Source organism: Piliocolobus tephrosceles, chromosome 17, assembly GCF_002776525.5.
Source record: "Piliocolobus tephrosceles isolate RC106 chromosome 17, ASM277652v3, whole genome shotgun sequence".
Taxonomy (NCBI): Eukaryota; Metazoa; Chordata; class Mammalia; order Primates; family Cercopithecidae; genus Piliocolobus; species Piliocolobus tephrosceles.
The window spans coordinates 37,795,849-37,814,671 of NC_045450.1; the positions used below are offsets into that span (position 1 = coordinate 37,795,849).

At 46.9% G+C, this 18,823-nt stretch overlaps 1 long non-coding RNA gene across 1 annotated transcript in view; it reads right to left on the bottom strand.

The window, feature by feature from the left end:
* Positions 1-4,131: 4,131 nt before the first annotated feature.
* LOC111541192 overlaps positions 4,132-18,823 on the bottom strand; it is an 18,068-nt gene continuing 3,376 nt past the window's right edge. The window contains exons 2-3 of the long non-coding RNA XR_002731212.1: positions 16,816-16,894; positions 4,132-4,403 (exon numbers count right to left, since the gene is read on the bottom strand). This is a non-coding gene — a long non-coding RNA (uncharacterized LOC111541192). The remainder of the gene's footprint in view (positions 4,404-16,815; positions 16,895-18,823) is intronic.

Sequence of the window (18,823 nt, forward strand, 5' to 3'; positions counted from 1 at the left end):
TTCTAAATTCTCTATAATAAACATGTATTACTTTTAATGAGAAAAAAATGCATTTATGCAATAATGGCAAATCAAAACTGAGTAAACTTTTATTTTTCTGAATTTTTCTGTGAAGTCTCCCTGTCCCTACTCCTTCCTCACCCCCTATGGCACCTGCAGAAAATATGGGAAAACTCCCTCATCATGCTATTGAAAATGGTTTTTTTTGTTGTTTATTTTATTTATTTTTATTTTTAGACAGGGTTTCACTCTGCCACTCAGGCTGGAGTGCAGTGGTCAGATGACAGCTTACTACAGCCTTGACCTCCCAAGGCTCAGGTACTCCTGCTGTCTCAGCCCCCCAAGTAGCTGGGACTACAGGCATGCACCACCATGCCAAGTTAATTTTTGTATTTTTAGTAGAGATGGGGTTTCACCATGTTGCTTAAGCTGGTCTCAAACTCCTAGGCTCAAACGATCCACCCACCTTGGCCTCCCAAAGTGCTGGGATCACAGGTATGAGCCACTACATCTGACCTAAAATTTATTATTATCTTGTGATGCCAGGCACAGTGGCTCACACATGTAATCCCAGCACTTTGGGGGGCCGAGGTGGGCAGGTCACCTGAGATCAGGAGTTCAAGACCAGCCTGGCCAACATGGTAAAACCCTGTCTCTACTAAAAATACAAAAAAAAAAAAAAAAAAAAAAGCCAGGCGTGGTGGTGCTGCCTGTAATCCCAGCTACTTGGCTACTTGGCTACTTGGCTGAGACAGGAGAATCGCTTGAACCCAGAAGGCAGAGGTTGCAGTGAGCCAAGCTCCTGCCACTACACTCCAGCCTGGGTGACAGAGCAAGACTCTGTCTCAAAAAAAAAAAAAAAAAAACTAGGGCCGGGCGCGGTGGCTCAAGCCTGTAATCCCAGCATTTTGGGAGGCCGAGACGGGCGGATCACGAGGTCAGGAGATCAAGACCATCCTGGCTAACACAGTGAAACCCCGTCTGTACTAAAAAAATACAAAAATCTAGCCGGGCGAGGTGGCGCGCGCCTGTAGTCCCAGCTACTCCGGAGGCTGAGGCAGGAGAATGGCGGGAACCCGGGAGGCGGAGCTTGCAGTGAGCTGAGATCCAGCCACTGAACTCCAGCCTGGGCAACAGAGCGAGACTCTGTCTCAAAAAAAAAAAAAAAAAAAAAAACTATATAAATTCAAGTTCTAACCACTCCTTGGAATTACTCATCACTGAGTACTCCATGTGTATGTGCAGCGTACATATCAATAAATTTCTCCTTGCTCTCTCTTGCTAATCTGTCTTTTGTCAATCTGATAGCAACAGGAGTCAGCCAAATGCCTAGGTGGATAGGGGTGGGTACCCGGTGAAACTCCACCTGCAAACCAAAGACAGTTTAAAGCCTGAAAGCCAAGCTACAAGTTAAATCCTCAGACCAGACTGAGAACCTATCTTCCTGTTCAGCATGCTTTCCACTGATTGGTACCCACCCTTCACCTATTTTACATACACCTACCTTTTCCTAATTAGTTTTCTACACTGTTGTGCCCACCTTTGAGTGGTGTCTTTGCTTTAAATTTCTTTGCATACTCACAAACCAGTCAGCAGGTACTCCCTATTCTGAGCCCATGATAGCCCCAGGCTCAGCCATATTAGGGAATTTTTCCCACCTTCAGGTAGGGGAACCACCCCCCTATATCACCTCTCCACTGAGTACTTTCCTTTTCCTTAATAAATTGTACTCCAGTCACTTTCCAGTATCCATGCACCTAATTCTTCCTGGATGTGAGACAAGAACTTGGACCCAACTGAGCTAAAGAGCAAAAAGACCACAACAAATCTAACTTTTAGGGGCCACAACTAATGAACCTAAAATAGGTAGAGGGAAAATGACCTTTTTTTCCTTTTCATACACTATCAAAGGGTGCCAGGGGAGAGATGAGACAGACAACCTGTCTGGGCTGGAAACAATTGGCCATAGGGCCCAGAGATGACCCAGTAGAGTTACCATTTTATAGGAAGAGACTGCTCTAATTATTCTCCATTCTCCTTCCAGCCCAGCCCTTACACACACTTTACCAGGTAAAGTACATCCTGGCCTGTATCTCTTTATCAAGAACAATGTTCTCAAGGTGAGTTGAGTACATGTATGTGACACAGTCTTATCATAATCAGTGGCTCATGAAAGCCATGGTGTGGAGGGAGTGGGGATATGTCTCCTCTAAATCAAGGGATGAGCTTGCGTACCTTTAAGAAGGCTCAAGCATGATTCAGAATCACATCTCAATGGTCAGGCTCTACCATCCCCTAACCCTGAAAATCTATCTGTAATTGTCTAATGAGTTCTTCTTGCCCTCTTCCCAGAAAAGCCAATGCACTGAGCACAGCAGTTGTTGCAGCAAAGAAAGAAAATAACCATGGGGCAGCCCAGCAAGAGGACAGGAGATACCTTTCAACTCTGCCTCTCTAAGAATTCAGAGGCTAGGGTTTTTCAAGGATACTTTGGTAGGTGGCTAAGGAATGGGGAATGTTGACTGGTTGGGTTGAGAATGAAATTACCAGGGATCAAATCTGTCTTCTTGCATGGAGTCAATTCCTGGGAGGGAGTCACAGGACCGCTTGAGTCAGTTTCTTGGTATGGGCTACCAGTCTGAGAGGTGCTCAGCTGGTGCATCAGAATGCAAGGTCAGAAAAAGATCGCAAACACCAGTCTTTGGTTTTGCAATAATGATGTTATCTATAGGAGCAATTGGGGAGGTTACAAATCTTGTGACCGCTGGCTATATGACTCCCAAACCATAATTCTAATCTTGTGGCCAATTTGTTCATTTCACAGAGGCAGTTGTGGTAGCCAAGCAAGGAGGTAGTTAGTTTCAGGGAGGGATTCTTATCATCTTCATTTTAAAGTTAAACTATAAACTAAATTACTCCCATAATTAGTGTAGCCTATGCCTCGGGATAAGCAATGACAGTTAGCTTGTGAAGCTAGAAGAAAGATAGAATCAGCTATATTAGATTTCTCTCACTGCCATAAAGTTTGCAAAGGCAGTTTCCCATCTCTCCTCCTGGAACTTGTTGATATCACTCTTTTTTTTTTTTGAGATGGAGTCTTGCTCTGTCGCCCAGGCTGGAGTGCAGTGGCCGGATCTCAGCTCATTGCAACCTCCGCCTCCTGGGTTCATGCCATTCTCCTGCCTCAGCCTCCCAAGTAGCTGGGACCACAGGCGCCTGCCACCTCGCCCGGCTAATTTTTTGTATTTTTAGTAGAGACGGGGTTTCACCGTGTTAGCCCGGATGGTCTCGATCTCCTGACCTCGTGATCCACCCGTCTCAGCCTCCCAAAGTGCTGGGATTACAGGCTTGAGCCACCGCGCCCAGCGACATCACTCTTTAGATTACTCTTCTCTATGGAAGACTGATGGCATGGTGACTGTTTTAAGTTCCTGGGGATGATGTAACAAAGTACTACAAACTGGATGACAACAGGAATTTATTCTCTCTCAGCTCTAGAGAGAGTCTGAAATCGAGGTGACAGCAGGGCCATGCTTCCTTTTAAGACTCTAGGAAAAAATCCTTTCTTGCCTCTTGCAGTTTCTCATGGCCCGTGTGTTAAAGAAAGAATTTTCATGACACTTGTTAAAGATGGTAAGGCAGACTTTATTTGGGGGAACTACTACAATGGGATTTGGTCGTAGGGAAGAAAGATTGGACTCAACTCAGGATACAACAAGAAAATGTGGGAATTTACAGCCAAGGAGCAAGTTGGGGATTGGTGAATGGAAAAATCACTGAGAGGAAACATCAGAGATAAAGGGGTAGTCTTCATAGACTGACTCAGCAGATTCTTGCTGAAGGCAGGCCAGGGTAAGATATTGAGAGAGATATCAAGAATGGGAGATCTTCACTAAACTGATCCAGCTGAGCTAGACTATGCATACCAGATGCAGAGACCAAAGGTCAGGGCCTTGAGGTCTTAGAGGAGTGCGATCAGAATTAGGTCAAAGGAGTCTTTGTCATAACTGTTCTTTGGCTTGTAGCAGCATAACTCCTGTCTCCGCCTCCATTTTCTCATGGTCATCTTCATCTATGTCTCTGTGTCCAAATCCCCTCATTTCTCTCATGAAGACACCAGTCAGCCAGGTGTGGTGGCTCATACCCATAATATCAGCATTTTAGGAGGCCAAGGCAGGAGGATCGCTTGACCCCAGGAATTTGAGACCAGCCTGGGCAACATAGTGAGACCCCATCTCTACAAAAAAAATTTTTAAATTAGCCAGGCATGGTGGCACATGCCTGTAGTCTTAGCTACTTGGAAGGCTGAGGTGGGAGGATGACTTGTGCCTAGGAGTTTGGGGCTGCAATGAGCCATGATCACACCACTGCACTCCAGCCTGTGTGACAGAGTGAGACCCTGTCTAAAAAAGAAAAGACACCAGTCATTGGATTTAGGGCTCACTCTAATCCAGCATGACCACATATTAACTTGGTTACATCTTCAAACCCTATTTCCAAATTAGGTCACATTCAAAGGTCCCAGGTAGACAGGAAGTTTGGGAGGAGATTATTGAATGCTGTGGTTAAAACCCCAGTCTTTAGAGCTCAGATTCCTGTTCTGCCACTAACTAGCTATGTTAACTTGGGCAATTCATGCAACCTTTATAAATGTGCTGTCTCACCTGTAAGCTATGAGTTTTACCTTCCTTGTATAGCTTCTGTGAGGAGAAAATTAGATAACATTTGTGAAGCATCTTTAAGCTCAATGCCTGGCACTTGGCAAATGTTCTGTGAGCGGAAGCCATTGGTCACCATCTCCCATGAATCCAACCCCTAGTCCATCGCTGGCTCCTTTGCAGCTTATCTACTCCACCTGCCCTTTACATGTTGGTTTTTGCAGAGTTTTGTCCTTGATAGATGCTCTTCTGCTCCAAGCAGTGCCTCCCCTCAAGGTATATGTGTGTGGGGAGAGGATGCAGGCACCTTATCTACTGCATCTTAGGAATGCCAGCCCCTCCAAATTATCAGACCCAGAGGAGCACTGAAGCGTGGCACAGTCACTCTTCATTCCTGCCTTGAATCAAGTCATCGCCTCTTGAAACCACTTGCTATGTGGGCTCTAGATTGATGCCAAGCAGCCATAAAATTAACCACACAATGCCATAGGCTGGACACCAAAACTCGTACCCTATAGTTCAACATTTAAAGCTAATCACTAACCGGGCGCGGTGGCTCAAGCCTGTAATCCCAGCACTTTGGGAGGCCGAGACAGGCGGATCACGAGGTCAGGAGGTCGAGACCATCCTGGCTAACACGGTGAAACCCCGTCTCTACTGAAAATACAAAAAAACTAGCCGGGCGAGGTGGCGGGCGCCTGTAGTCCCAGCTACTCCGGAGGCTGAGGCAGGAGAATGGCTTGGACCCAGGAGGCGGAGCTTGCAGTGAGCTGAGATCTGGCCACTGCACTCCAGCCCGGGCGACAGAGCAAGACTCCGTTTCAAAAAAATTAAAAATAAAAAAAATAAAGCTAATCACTAATCAATGTTATTTCATAAGCCAATGAGAATTCCTGTCAAAGAACTTTGTATCCACCCACCCCTTGCTCCCTTTTGCCTTTCGAAACCTGACTGTAACATAGGCTGAATGGAACACTGCCCAGGGCAACTCGAAAGTGTTTCCCGGGCAGCTGTCCTCACGCTGGCTTCATAAAAAAGAATTTTTTTTTTTTTTTTTTTTTTTTTGAGAGGGGGTCTTGCTCTGTCACAAGGCTGGAATGCAGTGGCACGATCTCGGCTCACTGCAACCTCTGCCTCCTGGGTTCAAGCGATTCTTGTGCCTCAGCCTCCCGAGTAGCTGGGATTACAGGCACGTGCCACCACACCCAGATAATTTTTGTATTTTTAATAGAGACGGGGTTTCCCCATGTTGGCCAGGATGGTCTCGATCGCCTGATCTCATGATTCACCCGCCTCGGCCTCTCGAGTGCTGGGAGCCACTGTGAGCCACTGTGCCCGGCCTCAAATGCTTTAAAATTATATTTTGTGCCTCAGCTTCTTCCCTTACAACAAGGGTATTAACTGCCACACTGTGTTCTGATGACTCTGTTGGGAGGAAAATTCTTCCTCTTCCAAATTGGGTCCAGCAGATTGAGGCCTACAAATGTAACTGAGAAAGGACAGATTAACAAGGATTTTTTTCCCACTTGCATATGGGAGTTCCCATAATAGAAAACTCATGGAATAGCCCAAAGGAAAGGTTTGTGTTGTCAACTTAACAAAAGAGAGAGGTTTTTAGGGCTCCAATGAGGGAGCATGGAAGGTCCTAGTGGGCTTTTTGTTGCTAATAAATGGGCAATCTGTCTTCTTGGCGGCTAAATCTGCAGGAAACTCCCCCAGAGTGGGGTTAATGGAGTTGTAATTTTGGGAGGCTCTGCTTTAGTCAGATAAGAGAAGTTCAGATAAGAGTTATTTCTGCACCTTTTGTAGGTCAAATATTTTCACCTTAAAATAACCTTTACAGCAACCCTGGAGGTCCAAAAGGGTTCCCACAACTCCCAAATGAATTCCTTAAGACTCAGCCTCCAAAGGCAAACTGCCTAGCTCAAGTCCCAGCTGTGTCCTTGAGAGCTGAAAGACCTGATTAACCCCTATATTAGTCAGGGTCTTCCAGAGAAACAGAACCAACAGAATATATGGAGATATGTAAGGGGAGATTTATTATGGGAATTGGTTCACATTATTATGGAGGCCAAGAAGTCCCATGTTATGCCACTGGTATGCTGGAGACCCAGGAAAGCCAGTGGTGTAATTCAGTCTGAGGCTGAAGGCATGAGAACCAGAGAGGCCACTGGTCTAAGTCCTGGAGTTTGAAAACCCAAGAACCAGGAGCTCCAATGTCTGAGGACAACAGAAGATGGATGTCCCAGCTCAAGAAAAGAGAGAGAATTCTCTACCTTGTTGTTCTATTCAGACCTTCAACAGATTAGATTAATGAGGGTGGGTCTTCCTGACACAATCTACTGATTAAAATGCTAATCTCTTCCAGAAACACCCTCCCAGGCACACTCAGAAATAATGTTTTACCAGCTCTCTGGGCATCCCTTAGCCAAGTTAAACTGACACATAATTTTTTTTTTTTTTTGAGACAAATCCTCACTCTGTCACCCAGGCTGGAATGCAGGATGTGATCTAGGCTCACTGCAACCTCTGCCTCCCAGGTTCAAGCCATTCTCCTGCCTCAGCCTCCCGAGTAGTAGCTGGAATTACAGGCACATGCCACCACACTTGGACAATTTTTGTGTTTTTAGTAGAGATGAGGTTTTGCCATGTTGGCCAGGCTGGTCTCGAACTCCAGACCTCAAGTGATCTGCCCACCTCGGCCTCCCAAAGTGCTGGGATTACAGGCATGAGCCACCGCACGCAGCCTTGACACATAAAATTAACCATCACACGCCCTGTACCCGCTGTACTATAATGGGGTTTTGTTGTAGGGGAAAGAGATTGGGCTTAATTCAGAATACAAGGAAATGTGGGAATTTACAGCCAAGGAGCAAGTTGGGATCAGTGAACGGATTAAAACTGCCTGTGTTTGGGGCCGGGCGCGGTGGCTCAAGCCTGTAATCCCAGCACTTTGGGAGGCCGAGATGGGCGGATCACGAGGTCAGGAGATCGAGACCATCCCGGCTAACTCGGTGAAACCTCGTCTCTACTAAAAATACAAAAACTAGCCGGGCGAGGTGGCGGGCGCCTGTACTCCCAGCTACTCGGGGGGCTGAGGCAGGAGAATGGTGTAAATCCGGGAGGCGGAGCTTGCAATGAGCTGAGCTCCGGCCCGGGCGCACTCCAGCCCGGGCGACAGAGCGAGACTCCGCCTCAAAAAAAAAAAAAACTGCCTGTGTTTTAATCTGTAAAACGAGCATAGTGTGATGGTGAGGATTAAATGAGTTCTGTATGTATTGCATTTGCAACAATGCTCAGACATGGTAAGAGTGATATAAGTGTTTGCTATCATTATTTATATTTTGTTCCATGGGCACCTCAAACTCAACCCCTCTAAAACTCAACCCCTAATCTTCCCTTTCAACCTGCCCCTTCTTGTACCCTTTTTTTTTTTCCTAGGATGCTTTCTAATTGGTATTCATGCTTCTAGCTTTATCCTTCCCAACTCTATCCTCTAAACAGTTACAAGGGTGCTCTACCTAATATACAAATCTATGTTGTTCTGATTTAGTCAAATCTCTCTGAAAATGACAGAAACCAAATTTAAACCATTGTAAACAAACAAACAAACAAACAAAAAGAGTGAGTTTATTGGCTCATGTGAATCATCTAGGGGAAGAATTATTCTGGCATGGCTGGATCCAGTTGCCCAAACATGTTGATCAGAATGATGTCTCTCCTTCTCTCCACTCTGCTCCACTCTGCTTTGTGGCTTCGTTCTCAAGCAGGACCTTCCCAGTGGTTAAGAGTTTCCAGGGCCAGCCAGGCGCGGTGGTTCACACCTGTAATCCCAGCACTTTGGGAGGCCAAGGCGGGTGGATCATGAGGTCAGGAGATCGAGATCATCCTGCCTAACACGGTGAAACCCCAAACCCCTTCTCTACTAAAAAAATTACCCAGGCGTGGTGGCACGTGCCTGTAGTCCCAGCTACTCAGGAGGCTGAGGCAGGAGAATAGCTTGAACCTGGAGGCAGAGGTTGCAGTGAACCGAGATCATGCCACGGTACTCCAGCCTGGGCGAGAGACTCTGTCTCAAAAAAAAAAAAAAAAGAGTTTCCGGGCCAAATCCTACAATTGTATTAATTCCAAAAGAAGGTGAACGTTCCTTTCCTAATTGCTTCAATTAAAAGCTCAAAGATGAGGCCGGGCACGGTGGCTCAAGCCTGTAATCCCAGCACTTTGGGAGGCCGAGACGGGTGGATCACGAGGTCAGGAGATCGAGACCATCCTGGCTAACACGGTGAAACCCCGTCTCTACTAAAAAATACAAAAAACTAGCCAGGCGAGGTGGTGGGCGCCTGTAGTCCCAGCTACTTGGGAGGCTGAGGCAGGAGAATGGGGTAAACCCGGGAGGCGGAGCTTGCAATGAGCTGAGATCCGGCCACTGCACTCCAGCCTGGGCGACAGAGCGAGACTCTGTCTCAAAAAAAAAAAAAAAAAGTTCAAAGATGGCTGGGCGCAGTGGCTCCTGTAATCCCAGCACTTTTGGAGGCTGAGGTGGCGGATCACCTGAAGTCACGGGTTCGACAGCAGCCTGGCCAACATGGCAAAACCCCATCTCTACTAAAAATACAAAAATTAGCTGGGCGTGGTGATGGGCGCCAGTAATTCCAGCTACTTGGGAGGCTGACACAGAAGAATCGCTTGAACCTGGGAGGCAGGGGTTATAGTGAGCCAAGATTGTGCCACTGCACTCCAGCCTGGATGATAGAGACTGCATTTCAAAAAAAAAAAAAAGTTCAAGGAAGACTCTCAGTGGACTAGTTTGGGTTTGTGCACCCGCCCTTGAACCTATCACTTTGACAGGGACTATGCAATGCTCAGGCTGAAGTTTAAGAATGGGATCAGCCCCAGCCAATCATGTAAACAGAGAGTGAGTGAGGAAAGGGTTCCCCAAGAGAAAAAACGATAAGATTTGTTACTAAAAAACAGGATACTAACCAGCCAAAAGCCACTGATGTCCTAGCATCACTCTTCTGCCAAAAGACACCCCACTGCACCCATCAAGATAAATTCTCAAGCTCTCAGTATAAAATACAAGGCACTTCACGATTTGATCCCCTTTTTTTTTTTTTTGATACGGAGTCTGGCTCTGTCACCAGACTACAGTGCATGGTGCAATCTCAGCTCGCTGCAACCTCTGCCTCTCGGATTCAAGCAATTCTCGTGCCTTAGCCCCCCGAGAAGCTGGGATTACAGGCACGTGCCACCACACAGATAATTTTGTGTGTGTGTATTTTTAGTAGAAATGAGGTTTCACCATGTTGGCCAGGATGGTCTCAATCTCCTGACCTCATGATCCACCATCCTTGGTCTCCCAAAGTGCTGGAATTACAGGCATGAGCCGCTGCGCCCGGCCCATGATTTGATTCTTTTTGCTTGTCCTGTCTTTACCTCCCTGTCCCCGTGCTGTGGGCACCTTAGGCTCCTATAACACTGTACATTGTGCCTCATGCAGTTCTTGTATCCAACTCCAGGTCATACATTCCCTTTCTGAAATACCCATCCTCTTTGTCTAATTCCAACTTACTCTTGAAAGCTCTCGGGTCTCACCTAGACTGGAAAGATCTCCCTGGACCACCCTGTTCCAGGCGGTACTCCCACAAAGATGGCACTTTATGAACATTTTATGAACACTGAGGAGTTTGGCATAGAGTAGTTGCCCAGTAAACACTGAATTAATAAATGAATACAGGAATGAATGAATGATGAGTGACAGAGTGGAAACTCAACAAATACTTGTTGAATGAATCAATTGGTTAAAAGGAAAAAATGTATTGCCCCATGTAACTAAAAAATTCAGGGTAAGAGCTGAATGTATGAATAAATGGATAGATGAATGGATGGAAAGATGGATGGATGGATGGAAAGATGGAAGGACTGATGAACAGATGGATGGATGGATGGATGGATAATGGATGGAAGGATGGACAGATGGAAAGAAAGATGGAAGGAGTGATGAACAGATGGGTGGATGGATGGATGCATGGATGATGGATAATGGATGGAAAGATGAATGGATAGATGACTGGATGAAAGGAAGGAAAGAGGGATGGATGGATGATGGATGGAAAGATGGATGGATAGATACATTAACTAATAAACCCCTCCTCTTCCAGCAATTTGGGAAGTTGGCATTTGCAGGCCTGTTTTTCCAGAGATTAAAGTTATATTTCAGTAGACATAATCCTGACCACTTTTACCAGGCACTTAAGAAATTCTCGAACCTCAAAGGGAGACAGAAGAGTGATCCTAGGCTCCAGTGGATAACTGGAATGTCCTTAAAAGGAAACTGAGTACTTTTTTCTGTTACAGATTAACTTCCCAGTAAATTGCAGCATGCCTGCCACAGCTGGAGGTGGATGAAGAATTCTGTTTTTAAAAGCCCTCAGAGAACTTGAATTTAATTAAATGAGCATTTTACTCCATTCCAAAAGGAAGCAAAACAAACCACCCTGTTTCTGAACTTCGAAGGACCTAAAACTTCCTTCCTTTGATTTGGTAAAAAGCTGAGTGAGTTCTGCCCCTCAGGAGCTAGTGAAATAAGGGCAGCCCCGCCTCAAAGCCTCACCACCAGCTGCGAACTCTTTCCATGGAGTCCTGAGTGTGGACATTGCAAGCAGCTCTCACCAGGCATGATCCTGTTTTGCAAGGTAAATTTCCATTAGGAGGGAGGAGGGAGAAAAACAGAGTTGTCTTAAAAAAAAAAAAAAAAATTGAAAGGAGTTCCCAGAGCTTGGCCTATCCCCAGTAAGCTGTGAAAAGAGGCCCCAAACTTCCTGATCCCCAGCTGCAAGTCCAGGCCTGTTTCCTGGCCTGCGGCAAGCTTAGCACCCCTGGGACAGGGCAGGGCTTTGGGCCAGCTGACATGGCCCCCATCTCTCCTGCTCCTCCAGGCTCTGCTGAAGCAAAGGGAAACTCTGTAGTCAATTTCAGGCTGAACTGGCTTTGCTTCTTGGGCCTCCTTATTTCTTCCTCACTGCAGTTGCCTTATTGCTCAAAAGAATCTCATTCAGTTTCTCAGGTTTTTATGGCCAAAAGGAAGGTAGCTTACTGCTTCTCTCTCCCTCCCTCCCTCATCCCTCATTCCTCCAACTCCCTTCATTTCTTCCTTTCCTTCTCGCCCACCCTCTCCCCTTTTTTCTCTTCCTCCCTCTTTCCTACCCCTTTTCCCTCATCCCTCTCCTTCTCTCCCTTCCTCCGTCTCCCCTCTCCTTCTCTCCCTTCCTCTGTCTCCCATCTCCTTCTCTCCCTTGCTCCCTCCGTCTCCCTTCTCCTTCTCTCCCTCTCCCTTTCTGCCTCTCCCCGCTCTTTCATCTCCCTACCTCTTCCCTGTCTTTCTCTCCATCTCCCTCTCCTTCTCCTCATCCCTCTCTTCCTCTTTTCCCTCCTCCTTCCTCTTCTCCCTCCCTCCTCCTCCCTCTCCCTACCTCTTTCCTCTCTTTCTCTCCTTCCCCCCTCCTCTCCCTCCTCCCTTTCTTCATCTTTCCTCCCTTCTCTCCCTCCCTTCTCCCACTTTCCTCTCTGTCTTTTCCTCCCTCCCCCAACCCCCCACCACAGTAAAAATAAAAAGTCCCCCAATGCATAACCCAACCTGCAGTGGAGCAACTCCAAGCTGACCAGTTACCTACTTCTCAATAGGCAGATAGGTCCCAGTGAATAAAGAAAAATGGTCCTCACTATGCGCAGGCTATAAAGGGACTCGTATTTCAGTTTAATCATGAGAAAGGCTCTCTGCTTTAAGTAGCACTCTACATGCATTTCCCAAGCCAAACTGCTGGGACTCAACTGTGGGTTCTGCTCCTTCCTGGCTGTCCATACTCAGGCAAGTGACTTTATTTCCTCCATTTCCTCATCTATAAAATGGGGGTGGTTGGGATTAAACTGTCTGTGGAAAGTTCTCAGCATGGCGCCTGGCACAAAGTAACGTCTCCCTCGCCTCTGTTCTCACTCCTGTTCCACAGAATTACACCCACTCTTCTCTGCTGATCCTCTAATCTCACATCCCCAATTCTGTCTTTCCAATGTGTTGTGTCATCATTTATTTGCAAACATGTCTATTTAATTTCAGATGAAAACGCTTTTGAGTGGAATTAAAAACAAAACACATGCGGGGGAGAAAAGAAAGGCTGACAGACATGTTAGTAAACAGTGAAATATTTTTGAAAGCTGGATACAGATAGCTCAGATGCTGGAGGGTTGAAATGGACAGACTTTGGCTATGAAGAGATATGTGAAGTTAGCAGAGGGACCTTTTTGGGGGATTAAGGAATCAGAAACACAACTCTCTCTCCTTTCCTTCCCACCAGGGCTCCATGCCCCACTTACTGGAGGACCAAGCAAGACCTTGTTGCCTTCGATTTACAGGATCCCACTCAGATCCTGATATTTTCCATAGTTTCTTAACAACAATTCAAGTTAAATATTAAATTATTCATAGACATAGTGTGGAGTGAGCCAAGTGCAACATGTTGCTGTCAGGGGTGTTGGCTACTCCGCCAGCTGTTGAAAAGAGGAGAAAGAGAGCAAACTGAGATCCACACACCCACCCCATTCTGACCAAGGCGCCTTCTGAATTCAGGAAAGCCAGGCAGATGGGAATCACTGGATGCTCACAGCTTGGCAGCAGATATTCACTGGAGTCTGAACAGTCTGCTCTGAGGCTTGTCTGCATCCGGAAGTTGCAGGAAAGTTCCACAATATGTAAAGACTTCTTTTGTCCTCTCTGTGGGAGAGCTGGGGAAATAGGATTCCTTGTAGACTTATCCTCCCCTCCCCTCCAAGGAGCAAAGGCTGCTAAAAACTTCTGAAGCCTGCATCTTAGAGTTGGAGGCTTTCTCTCTCTCCTCCCAGTGATCGGAGCTTCTCAGGGTTGGGATCGTCTCATGGTTCACGGGCCAAAGGCAGTTCCAGGAAGGTGAGGGTCCGACTCTGGAGAGAAGCATCTCAGCTCTTTGGCTCAGGGGTTGCATCCTTCAGCGGGGCATCCTTGCAGTCTGCTGCCTGGGTGCTGGTCTCTAGACCTGGCTCTCCTCCCTCGTGCTCTTCCCCAGGCTTCTGGGACTCAGCTGCCACCGTGGTGCTCTTGCTGGAGTGGCACCCCATCTCAGAGGGACCCAGAGAATCCAGTGCTCTTGGACGTTCCGGGAGGAGGAAGGTCTGTGCGGCTGATCCTTGGGGCCGGCGTTAAATAACCATCCTCTGAGCACTGTTGAAAAGAGCCAGTTCCGTTTCTATGGACACAAGGAGACGCCCCCCTGTGCATAAGGAGCACCCTGGGGGGTGGGCAGGGCCTGGAGAGCTGCCCTTCCAGCTAACCTGGCCAATTCCAGTCACTGTGCCCCATTCATTCCACCAGAAGAATTCCCATTTGTTTAATCTATAACTTAAAATCACCCCACCACCACTTCCTAGTTACCTGTAAACACCAGCCCCTATCTTCACATGCAAAACAAGTCCTGTCACTATGAAACGGGCTGTGGCCTCCCTCAGTATCTCAGGGCCACGTTCAGTTCCTGGGACTCACCCCCAACTTGGAGACCGTCCTTTAACCTAGAATGCCAACTCCACCCAGTGTTGAGGAAGAGGGAGTCTTAGGACCGTGGACTCCCGGGGTTATCCAAACAGGTAAGTCATTAAAATAACTAGCTAATAGATGCTGGGTACTACTCTGTGCCAAGCACAGTTCACATCCATTATTTGTTTACAACCCTAAGAAGTAGGTGTATTATTTAATCTTCATTTAACACATGGAGACACTGAGGCACAGGGAGGTTGAGTAATTTGTCTGAGGTAGTTTCTAACAGCCAGCAAATAGCAGGGCTGTGATTTGAACCCAAGTCATCTGCCTTCCAACCTCTTATATTTTCCTTTTTTTGTTGTTGTTGTTTTTGAGACAAGGTCTCACTCTCTTTCCTAGGCTGGAGTGCAGTGGTGCAATTATGGCTCACCGCAGCCTCAACCTAGGCTCAAGTGATCCTCTCAGCTCAGCCTCCCAAGTAGCAGGGACTATAGATGCGCGCCACCATGCCCAGCTAAGTTTTGTTTGTTTTGTTTTTTGTAGAGGTGCTGGGGGTTGGAGGGTGGTGGGGTTCTCACTTTGTTGCTCAGGCTGATCTCGAACTCCTGGGTTCAAGTGATCTGCCTGCTCAGCTTCCCAAAGTGTTGAGATTACAGGTGTAAGCCACCCACTCTGTTTATCACTATGCTAATATTATCTATTTTAAAGACCCCATCAGGCTATCTTCACACACCACGACAGATGTTATCCACTTCGTAAGCTGTTATTGGGACACACGGGTAAAGGTTTTTGCAGCTGTAAGCGATCTCTGATGTGAATACTTCCTGAGTGAAGCCTCGTGTTCCATGGAACTGGAGTTCGGAACTCGTGTGCTCTATAGTTGACCCTATGTTATATTCTGATCACCTGGCATTCCTTTTCCTAACTCTAGTAGGGGACTGATAATCCTGACCCAGCTCCTAGGAAGCTAGATGGAGGGTCAGGCAGGACTGTGAAGTGGCTTTTCTGAGAAGTACATTTACAATGATTCTTTGTGTATGCACACAGCAGTCAAAGGTGACATTGACTCAGATTCACTTGTGGAGGGCAGGTGCATACCAGCCTCGGACACTTCACACAGACCTTCTTGGTTACTCCTCACAATCACACAGTCCTCCAAGGAAGTATTATTAACCCCACTTTAGAGTTCAAATCACTGAGTCCAGAGTGGTTTGGTCGGTTACCCAGGGTCACAAACCTGCTAAGCAGCCAGCTCAAGATGCAAGCGCAGGTCCTGCTGTCTCCGGAGCCTGTGATCTTCCCACTCCAATCCCCTTTCTGCCCCTGCCTCTGGTTGGTGCCATTCCTCCTCTCTGGGCCTGGGAATTCAGTGATCTGCAAGAATGCTGCAAAACTCCCCTATAAATCAGCTTTCTTTGAACAAGCTTCTTGCCAACAGGGCCTGGCAGAGTGACAATCCAGAAGACATTATGATGCTATTTACCTCTCCCACATAAATGCCAAAGTACACTTTGGGGCTGTCAGGGTGGAAGAGGGAGGTTTCATTTACCTTCCAATTACGATGCCCCGTTTGAGGCAAAAACTCATTTGGATATTGGGATCCAGGGCCAATAATCCTCTTGTGGAGCCTCCAAATTAATCATGCTTAACCCAAGTCAGCCCAAGAGACAGGCAGCAGGAGCACCCAGGGGCCAGGTGAGAAACCCTAGGATTGTGCATGGACCAGTTTAGAGGCAAGGTCCATGGGATTAGAAGCGGGAGTCTTTAAAAAATGAATGTGGTAAGAAACCTTGGCTTGCAGCTGGGCGTGGTGGCTTATGCCTGTAATCCTAGCACTTTAGAAGGCCAAGGCGGGTGAATCACTTGAACCCAGGAGCTCAAGACCACCTTGGCAACATGGTAAAACTCCATCTCTACCAAAAGAAATCACAAAAATTAGATAAGCATGGTGGGGCATGCTTGTAGTCCCAGCTACTTGGGAGGCGGAGGAGGGAGCATGGTTTGGACCCAGGAGATGGAGGTTTCAGTGAGCCAAGATTGTGTCAATGCTCTCCAGCCTAGTAAACAGAGCTAGACCCTGCCTTAATTTAAAAATCTTTAAAAAGAATCCTTGTCTTGCCTGTGACCACCTCTCCCCGACACACCCTGGATGAGTTATATAATCTGTGGGACCAAGTGCAAAATAAAAATGTAGACTCCTTGTTCAAAATGATTGAGAATTTCACGACAGTGACAGCAGAACTTTAAATGAAGCACAAGGCCCATGAATCCAGCCCTGTCCACACCCAACCTCTTCCTCAACTCCCAGAAATGGATTCACCTCGGATGAGGACTGTGATTTGCCAGATCTGCTATCTGGCTCAGCTCAGGGTACACAGCCCTAGGAATAGAATGTGACCAGAAGAAAGGCAAGAACAGAGAAATGAGGTATGGGCAACCCAAAGATGGATGGGACCTCAGGAGATCACATTTTAAATATTTTCAGCTTTAAACTGCTTCCTTAGACATTACTACCTACAAAACACAGCACACATGCACACACGCACACACAGATCCACATTAAAAACACAAAACCTTCTTGGAAAACATACTGACCATGTCATATGTTGGCAAGGTTGTGGAGCAACTGGAACTCTCATATATTGCTAATGGGAACCATGATATGGTGCAGCCCCTACAGAAAAGAGTTGGGCAGTTTCTTAAGAAGTATACATTTACCATAGGGCATTTACCTATATTAGTGAGCCCTGGATGCCATAAGAAAATACCACAGACTGGGTGGCTTACACAAGACATCTATTTCCTCACAGTTTTGGAGGCTAGAAATTCATGAGCAAGCTGCCTGCAAAGTTCAGGTTCTGGTGAGGGCTCCCTTCCTGGCTTGTAGACGGCCCCCTTCTCACTGTATCCTCACATGACCTTTCCTCAGTACTTTTGGAAAGAGAGAGCTCTGATATCCCTTCCTCCTCTTATAAGGATACCAGTTCTATCAGATTTCTGGCCCATCCTTATGATGTCATTTAATCTTAATTGTCTCCATAAAGTCCCTTTGTGTATGCACACAGCAGTCAAAGGTGACATTGACTCCAAATACAGTCACATTGGAGTTCAGGGTTTCAACATATAAATTTGGAGGTAAGGCCAGGCAGTTTGGGAGGCTGAGGTCGGTGGATCACTTGAGGTCAGAGTTCAAGACCAGTCTGGTCAACATGGTGAAACCCCATCTCTACTAAAAATACACAAATTAGCCAGGTGTGGTGGTGTGCACCCATAGTTCTGGCTTCTCGGGAGGCGGAAGTGGGAGGATCACTTGAGCCTAGGGAGTTCAGGCTGTAGTGAGCTATGATTGTGCCATGGCACTCCAACCTGGGTGACAGAGAGACACTGTCAAAAAAGAAAGAAGGAAAGGAAGGGAGGGAGCGAGGGAGGGAAGGGAGGGAGGAAGGGAGGGAAGGAGGGAGGGAAGAAGAAAAGAAAGAAAATCAGATTTACCGTTTATTAAGAAAATTTGGGCTGGGTACAGTGGCTCATGCCTGTAATCTCAGCACTGTGGGAGGCTGAGGCAAGCGAGTCACTTGAACCCAGGGGTTTGAGACCAGCCTGGTCAAAATGATGAAACTCCATCTCTACAAAAAACATACAAAAATTAGCTGGGTGTGGCGGCATGTACCTGCAGTCCCAGTTACTCCAGAGGCTGAAGTGGGAGGTCACTAGCATCTGGGAGGTGGAAGAGGTAGAGACTGCAGTGTGCCAAGATTGTGCCACTGCACTCCAGCCTAGGCTACAGAGTGAGACCCTCTCTCTAAAACAAAAAAGGGAAGAAAAGAAAACAAAAACGTTTAAAGATCAAACAACAAAAATAAATAAAAACCATTTGCCAGGAGCCTAGGGGGCTTATTTGCCATCTGGTCCTAGTACTCGAGATCATTTAAAATTCTCGCTCTCCTGCTCCTCACTCACTCACTCAAACAAACAAAAAACACTTGCTACTCATTTAGCTCAACAGCTCTTTATTGAACCACAAGGTACAAAGTTCCATTTTGGGTGCTGTGCAGTTTACAGAACCTTAAATCGCAATTAAGGAGGCCTGAGTCTGGAGGCCAAGAGGGCTTGTGTGCACAGGGTCACCTAACAGCAATGACTGTAGGTCAGGAGAGTGGTCAACCCAAGGCACCCTGCAGAAGGGGAAGTGGGGACATAAGCACCCAACCTCACTATCCTCCCTGCCTCTGGTCTTTGCCAGGTATATCATTGGCCAAAGCCAGCTTGAAACTAGTAGGCATATAAGACTTTGGTGGTGCCCATTTAAGTCAAACACAGAGCTGGATGGAGGGTAGATACAAGACAGGTAGCACCACCCACATGGATCTGACTCTTGGTTTTTTGTTATTTGTTTATTTATATTATTTTTTAATAGAGATGGGGGTTGCATTATGTTACCCAGGCTGCTCTCAAACTCCTGGGCTCCAGAGATCTTCCTGCCTCAGCCTCCCAAAGTGCTGGGATTACAGGCATGAGCCACTGTGCCCGGCCAGTTTGTTTTTTGAAATCAGGTCTCGGCCGGGCGCGGTGGCTCAAGCCTGTAATCCCAGCACTTTGGGAG